This window comes from Chlorocebus sabaeus, chromosome 10 (genome assembly GCF_047675955.1).
Source record: "Chlorocebus sabaeus isolate Y175 chromosome 10, mChlSab1.0.hap1, whole genome shotgun sequence".
NCBI lineage: Eukaryota > Metazoa > Chordata > Mammalia > Primates > Cercopithecidae > Chlorocebus > Chlorocebus sabaeus.
This window is the reverse complement of record NC_132913.1, coordinates 115,889,264-115,898,257: the sequence shown is the minus strand read 5'-3', so window position 1 is coordinate 115,898,257 and position 8,994 is coordinate 115,889,264. Positions and strand designations below refer to the sequence as shown.

Genomic DNA, 8,994 nt, shown 5'->3' with positions numbered 1-8,994 from the left:
TTATAAAATCATCACTATTAAACAATCTAATATTGGCTTATGCATGAAATAGACTTTTCATTAAATAAAGCAAAACTTCATATGATTTTTACATGCAATTCAATACAAAAGTATTATCTAGAATCTTATACAGGACATGTCTATTTTTATTAATTTAATGAAAAGAGAATGGATGACATAAACTTAAATAAAGATGACCTTATTCTGCTCTGAGGATTGTAGTCTGCTTTCCCAACTCACATCTCTGTAAAGAATTTGAGTTTCAGTGTGTTTGTTAAAAATAATAAAAAGTAATGTTATTTTCATACATATTCTTCTGTATGTGTATAAACACATATTTTATATACAGAGATGTACGTTGTGTGAAGAATGACAAGGTGAAGGAGCAGAAATTAACACTGATTTTCTCAGTCACTGTTTCTATGGAAACATGACAGCTAACAGAAATACATAAAATCTGAACTCCTTTGCAGTAACATTAGTATAATTGTCTCACTCTTGACAAAGGAAATAGTATTGCTCATGCCTGTATTTTCAGAACTATGTTTTCTAAATGAACCAAACTATTGGCTCATTTAGAAACCATCTCCTTTCTAGTTGAGAACAAATTCAATTTTGATTAAAGTTAATTTATTTTCAGTTTCTCCTTGAAAACCCTTTAAGTTATGCATAATATAAGGCACATGAATTATAGTCTGTGAATAAAGCCTGTAACCACCTAATACAGTGTCCTGTGGAATGTGTTCACAATTAGATTTTAAACTCAAATATTTAAATGGCAAACATTTAATACCTTTTTTGCTGATTATATAAGATAATTCATTGATTTTGGAGTAAAAATTGAAAATAAGTTGAAAGATAACCTGCAAAATAAATGTAAGGAATTACGTAAACCCATGGCTACTGACTACAAACACAACAATGATATATATCGTCGGTGAGTGCTGTCTCATTATAAAGGTAGAATAGGTGTCCTCTTGGCTCACAGAGCTGAAAATATTTCTTATCTGGACTTTTACAGAAAAAAAAGTTTGAATAAAGTATGCCAAAGTATATTCACTGTCTCATTGTTGCAATACTAAAATATTGGAAATAACTCAAACATGTTTGAGACAATGAATAAGTAAAATATGACATATTTACACAATGGGATCTTACATAGAGAAAAATGAATAAACTTGATATATATGGAAATGCATCGATATGGACACTGGAAAATAAAGTATGGAGTGAGAAAAGCTGTAGGTACTATGGTACGTTTTCACAAACACCATTTGTAAAGGTTTTAAAAGAAATCAATATTTTATGTAATAGCTTTTTTTAAATGTGTTGGAATGACTAATATCAAATCAATTAAAGTAGTGGCATCTGGTGAAAGGGGGAGGAAATGGATGTTGAAAAAGAAACAAAGGAGACTTCAAATGTATTTTAATGTTTTATATATTATTATATTTTAAAACGTTTTGAAAAAAATAGAAAAAATTAAACAAAAGAAATTTAACATTTAATTAATTAAAACACAAAATTTACAATTAATTTATCCCTATACAGTATTTCACTTATTATTTGCTTACCAAATGTCACATTTAATTAGAATGTTGAATTTGCTACATTTACTGAACAAAATTATCATGATTTTTTTAGAAGTATTTTCTCAACCATTATATTCCAAGACATCAATTGCTTATGTTTTCAGCTCTGTATATTGTCATGATTAATTCGATAAAATGACAGCCTACCTTCTAAATACAATGTATTACTATGTATTACTAGAAACAAATTTTTAAAACCAATAAACTTACTGCCTGTTTTCTAAATTTAAAGAGAGGTTTGTTCATATACATTGAAATGTTCCTCCTAAGTTTTTCTCTATAAAGTTTGACTTCTTGCCTAAAGATAAAAAAGTAGTTTCTGAAACGTCATATCTCTAATCAAGTATTTATATTAATCTAATTAGCATATTTTATTTTATTTTTGAGACAGAGTCTTGCTCTGTCGCCCAGGCTGGAGTGCAATGGTGCGATCTCAGCTCACTGCAACCTCCTCCTTTCAGGTTCAAGTGATTCTCCTGCCTCAGCCTCCAGAGTAGCTGGGATTACAGGTGCCTGCCACCGTGCCCGGCTAATTTTTGTATTTTTAGTAGAGATGGGGTTTCACCATGTTAACCAGGCTGTTCTTGAACTTCTGACCTCAGGTGATCCTACCGCCTCAGCCTCCCAAAGTGCTGGAATGACAGGTGTGAGCCACCCTACCGGGACTCTAATTAACATCTTAACCTATATTTACTGTTCCTAGGAGGAAAAAAATTGTTACAACTTATCAGAAATAAACTTTCTTTTGATGTTTGTTCAGTATCCTGAGAAGTTAACTTAATCCAAATAAGTAAGCAAGGATTTCAAGTTACAGATTATGTTATCTAAAGTATGCAGTTGAGAACATTTATACCTCGCCTCTCACCTCGTTTCCTAATCCTTATGTCTGTGTCCCAAGAAGTTAGAGACCAAGAATAAATGATTGTGAAAAATCACTTCTTTTTGGAAATGAGCAAAATTAACATCTCATAAAACACCAGTGAAGAAATATCCAATTTAGCATCTTGACAGAGGCCCAAGAAACTATTTTATTTTGAGCAAAAACTCAGTGAGCCACATATCTGCAAGGAAAGAGACTGAAGAAAATTTTTATAGTAAATATAATTCTAGTATCCTGTTTTTACATGTCGAAAAAAAGTAAAAAAAAAAAAAGACAATCACAAAATTCTTCCGTTCCTGCTTTCAGTATGATCATTTCAGCTGTAAATTCAGCAATGATAACAGTCAAAAACAGCCAATTAATGAATAAAGGTAAACAAACTCTTTATTCTTAAGTTAATAGAAGTTTAAAGTAAAATTTTCGGTTTGGGTTGTGTGAATAAAAATGTAGAAACATTGCTTTGTTTGAGTCACCACTTAATGTGCAGAACAAATTTTCTTCCTAGAATGAGTACTTGTGGCAAGGGTAAAGGAGGGACCAAATGGACAGGAAGTGAGATGAGTCTTACAATGGAGTAAAACTCAGAAATGTCTTTTCAGGACAGGCGTGAGAATCATTAATAGAGCTAGGTCCTAAAATAGAATGAGGATGAGGCGCAAGGGTAGCGTGAAACTCATGGACAGGTAAGGTTCAGATATGGAATGAAATTCAGAACTTAGGAAAAATGAAAGAAGGCAGGAGATAAAAGTTCCCACTGATCAGAAGAATGGGAAAAGATGTTCTTGTAATCTGAAAAGCATGGGGAAATTCACCATTATATTTTCTCACACTGTGCTTTCACCGCTTTGCCCCATACAAGATCTAGTCATGAAAGTATATACATAAAGGCTAAAACTCCAGCTTTTTGGGTAGTGTGTGGATGAAAGGGACCCTTGGCAGCCAAAGATTAGTGAAACACATAGAGAAGAGGAGCTGGAGAAAATTGCCCTTTAAAAAAAAAAAAATTAAGAAATGGGGACTTGCTCTGTGGCTCAGGGTGTAGTGAAGTGGTACAATCACAGATCACTGCAGCCTTAAACTCCTGGGCTCAGATGATCCTCCTGCCTCATGCCCCTGAGTAGTTGAGATTACGAGTGTTAGCTGCCATGCCCAGAAAAAGACACTTTGAATAGAGTCCTGAGCTCAACTACAAGAGGCACATGCGTGGAGCTGATCTAACACAACATAGTGAAGCTTTGAGAACTGACCTATAGTACAGACCACTGCCTAGATCACAGAAAAACCCCAAAGGCACACACAACAGAGCAGTTCAAAACAGCACAGCAAAGGATTTTATAAACAAAAATGGCATTCAAACAATAGTCTACAGACGTGGATTGGTACTCATAGTCCGAATGCAGCCAAATTGATTGCATGCTAAAAGAAACAACATTCTCCAGAAAATTACAAAGGCAGCAGAATTTTATTACATAATATTCAAAATGTCCAGGATATAATAAAAATATTTGATATATGAATAATCATAAAAATATATCAAGGGATTAACTGTTAAGGGAAATGACAGTCAATAGGCAGATGCTAAACCCAAATTGACCAAGATGTTGGACTTATTCAAAAAAGACTTGAAATTAGAATTATAGTTATGGCCCATGAATTAAGAGTGAACACTCTTGAAACAAATGGATAGATAGCTCTTAGGAGAGAAACAGAAGAAACAGAAAAGAATACGATAGCATTTTTTCTTTTTGAGTCAGAGTCTTGCTCTGTCGCCCAGGCTGGGGTGCAATGGCGCGATCTTGGTTCACTGAAAGAGAGCCATATCAAAATGGAAATAACAGAAGAAGGAGTCGGCAGGCTTGAAGATAAAAATAAATAGGAATTATATCTTCTGAAAAAAAATTGAGAATGTTGTAAACACAGCCTCAGATACTTGTAGGACATTATCAAAAGGTTATTTATGTTGTCATTAGAATTCTGGAAGGAGAAAAGATAGAGATTGGTATGGAAAAATGGTTTGATTTAATAATGGTTGAAAACATCACTAATTGTATGAAAGATAATCCCATAGATAAAAGAAGCTCAGTCAACCTCAGATAGATTAAACTCAAAGAGAACCACACCTAGACACATCATAATTGAAGTATTGAAAATCAAATATTAAGAAAAATCTTAAAAGCAGACAGAAAAAAATGGCATTATGTAGAGAGCAATGAGCATTCAAAGAACTACACATCTCTCGCAAATAATCATGGATGCCAGAGACAGTGACTCAATATTTTGAAAGTGCTGGGGAAAACAACAACAACTCTGTCCTTCCAGAATTCTATATCCATACTTCAGGAACATACTTCAGAAAACATACTTCAGGAATAAAAACAAAATAAAGATATTCAAAAATGGCAAATATATATATATACACATATATATATAATTTGTCACCAGTACACCTGTTCTAAAAGACATGCTAAAAAAAAAAAAGTTTGTACGCAGAGAACCATTGACAAAATAAGGAAACTTGGAACTTCAGAATGAAGAAAGAACCACCAAAATGATAAAAATATAAATAATTGTAATAGGCTGCTTTCTCTTCAAGATTTTAAAAAATGTGTATGACTATTGAATGGAAAAAGTACATCATACATCACTGTTTAATATGATTTTCAATATTCACAGATATGACACATATGACACGTATAACATGAAGGAACGAAGGGACCTGTAGTGTGATAGCTGTTTCTATCACACTACGTCAAGTAAGACAGCTACGTCTTACTTGAGGTGATAAAATATGATCTGTAAGTAGACTGTGAAAAGTTAGACATGTGCACTGTAATCCCTGATAAAGCACTAAAAATTACACAAAAATAATCAAGATTTTAACCTGTTGATTCTAAAATTCACATGAAAAGGCAAAGGAATTAGAATGGCCAAATAAATTTTGAAACAGAACAAATTTGCTCTACTCACACTACCTAATTTTAGGATTCACTACAAAGTTATAATGATCAAGAAAGTGTGGGAGTGACAAAAGGATAGACATACTGATCAATGGAACATATAGCAAGTCCAATAATTCATCCACACAAATATAGTCAATTAATTTTTGATAAACGTATGACGCTGAATCAAGATTTTAGATTTTATCATACTTACAAACTTTGGATCTGTGAATGTCATTGTTAAGAGAATGAAAAAACAAGCTAGGAAAAATATTTTCCAATTACCTATTGAATAAGGATATAAATCCAGAATATGGAAAGAACTCTTAAAACAACAAGGGAAAAAACTCAAAAGTTTGTAAAATATTTTAACAGACACTTCATCACAGAGTACCTATGGATGATAACTAAATACATAAAAATATGTTAAATTATATTAGTCCTTAGGAAAACACAAAGTAAAATTATAAAAGGATACCAATACACGCCCAATAGAATGGTGAACATTTTTTTAAATGCCAATACCAAGTGCAGACAAGAATCTGGAGCAACTGGAAATCTCATACATTTTTAATAGGAATGCAAAATGGTACTCTGGAAAATACTTTAACAAACTTATTATAAAGGGACACATGTATGTTTCAGTAATCTTATTCTTAGGTACTTACACTAAATAAATGAAAATATATTTATACAAAAACTTGAACGCAAGTGTTTATAGCAGCATTATTTATAATCACCGCAAACTAGAAACAACCTAAATGTTTTCATCAGTTAAGGAGGTAAATGGATAAACAAAGTTTGATACATTTATGCAATGCACCTTTGCTCGTGGATAAAAACAAACAAGCTGCTGATACACATGACAATGGAGATGTGAAAGAAGACAGACTTAAAAGGTTACATACTGTGTGATTCCATATATATCACATCCTGGAAAAGTGAAAATTCTTACGATAAAGAACAGATCAATGGTTTCCAAGGGCAAGAAGTGCGTATAACATTTGACAAAGAAGAAATAGCCCAAGGCAATTTTTTTGTTTGAAAGAACTATTCCCGGGAGCCGGTAGCAGGGGAGCCTGGGACACGGGCCCAGGGCAGGGATGCACCGTTGCGGGGTGGGAGCTGGCACCATCACCACAAAGAAATTTGCCAAGGCCAGCCGGGCCCAATGGCTCATGCCTGTAATCCCAGCACTTTGAGAGGCTGAGGCGGGTGGATCACCTGAGGTCAGGAGTTCAAGACCAGCATGGTCCAACATGGTGAAACCCCGTCTCTATTCAAAATACAAAAAATTAGCTAGGCGTGTTGGCACGCGCCTGTAGTCCCAGCTACTCGGGAGGCTGAGGCAGGAGAATTGCTTGAACCTGGGAGGCAGAAGTTGCAGTGAGCCAAGATAGTGTCACTGCACTGCAGCTTGGGCAACAAAGCAAGACTCCATCTCAAAAAAAAAAAAAAAAAGAAAAGAAAAAAGAAATTTTCCAGGCCAAGCATAAGGAGCGAGGGACAGTCTTGGCTGAGGACCAGCTAGCCCAGATGTCAAAGCAGTTGGGCATGTTCAAGACCAACCTGGAGGAGTTTGCCAGCAAGCACAAGCAGGAGATACGGAAGGATCCTGAGTTCCATGTGCAGTTCCAGGACATGTGTGCAACCTTTGGGGTGGAGCCTTTGGCCTCTGGAAAAGGATTTTGATCTGAGATGCTGGGTGTGGGGGATTTTTATTACGAACTAGGTGTTCACATTATCAAAGTGTGCCTGGTGCTGAGCATTGGAGTGGAGGTCCGATAACTCTGGAGGAACTACATCAACAGTTGTTAAAAAGAAGGGGCAAGTTCGCCCAGGAAGTCAGTCAAGAGGACCTGATCAGGGCCATCAAGAAACTAAAGGCACTTGGCACTGGCTTCGGCATCACCCCGTGAGTGGCACTTACCTCATTCAGTCTGTTCCAGCTGAATTCAATGTGGATCACACCGTGGGGCTGCAGCTGGCAGGGAAAAATGGCTATTGACTGTCAGAGAGAGCAAAGCCAGTCTTAAATGGGAGAGGGAGCTAGCAGTGAGCGGGACAAAGGCCGGAACACCTGCTGAGAGAAGGGCTGGCATGGCTGGACTTACAGGCCCCAGGGGAGACCCCCTACTGGCTGCCAGCTCTCTTTCCCAACCCCTCCTCCCTTACAGCTGAGGAGGCCAGAGAAGTCCTTTCCTGAGTGTGGAAGGGCACACAGCAGCAGGTAAGGAGAAGAAGGGAGGCCTGTTGGCCAATAAACCTGGGCAGTTTTGTTTATTAAAAAAAAAAAAAATAGAAAAAAAAAAGCTTCCCCAGAAAAGAACTATTCTGTATTTTGATTATAATGGAGGTTACGTGACTATGCTTTTGTTAAAACTCTACATCAAAAGTGTGAATTTTACAGTATACATTTTAAAAATCCAAAAGGAAACAATAGTAATTGATGATAGCCATTTTACCCACTAACCTTATATGAACCTTTCTTACACTTGATTACATACCTCTGCAGCTCTACCCCCAATGGGTATGAGATGCTGAATTATAAGGAGTTTAATGTACACTTGCATCTCCATCTGAATATATGGGGGTGGAGCCATTAAAAGCAAAGCTTGTGAGGTTCTCCTGGAAGGATCACATGCCCAAGATCAAAGGAGGAATGAAACCTAAGACTCCTAAGCATCACAGCATGGTTATTTCTAAGGTCAGGGCATCACTTTGCTAATTAATACGAGAAGTATTATTTCCTAAATAAGATTTATGCCTTTTCACTTTGCTATAATATGACGGTGGCTCATAGTTAAAAGTAGGAGACAGGCAGAACTACATAGCAGTTGTACATAGCTTAATCTATAGCTAATATTCAGTCAGAATACAATAATATCAAGTTTGTTAACATATTTTAAAACTTTTGTAACTGTTGGCAAATAACATCTGCCCCTAACCCTGCAAGCACTGCCCGATAGTGCTAGCTACCCCAGCCGTGTCTCCAGATCTCCAGAAACTCCCCACAATCCAGCAACCAAAGAGTTAATGTTTGGCTCAGTGAGGAACCCCCAAGAACTGCTCTAGCAGCAAAGCTTGATTTGCACTCATTCTTTAGTACACAAGCCAGCCCAATTGTTAAATACTTAAATTATCATTTCTGGCTTAGGCTCAGTTGAATGTGTCTTACATTTCCCAAAGCATGGCAAGCCCTTCTGTATTCAGCAATCCTTCTCCCCTGGTGAGTATGGTGCAGAATAGCATTAATAGATGAAGCAGGTTGAAGTCACAATCTGCTCTACCCCTGAAAAAAACACCAACCCCTCTGTAATAGTTGGATTATGGTGGTTACTGAAAAGGGATGACAGCACCCAGAGAATTTCCTGTTACTTCTGTGTCAAACTCAATATCATGTTGAAGATGACTGGTTTATTTTTGTCTTCAATCCACACATCCATCAAGTATTTAACAAATGCTTTTGAGTGAATTAATTTTAAAATACTAAATAGAAATATTTCTATTCTAGAAATAAAAAAATAATGAAAATTGAAACATTTGAAGACAGCAGAAACATACTGATCATTCAAAATATCTC

At 35.9% G+C, this 8,994-nt stretch overlaps 1 pseudogene; it reads left to right on the top strand.

Moving 5' to 3' along the window:
- Window positions 1-6,514: 6,514 nt before the first annotated feature.
- LOC103218005 (vacuolar-sorting protein SNF8-like) lies at window positions 6,515-7,617 on the top strand (annotated as a pseudogene).
- Window positions 7,618-8,994: the final 1,377 nt, after the last annotated feature.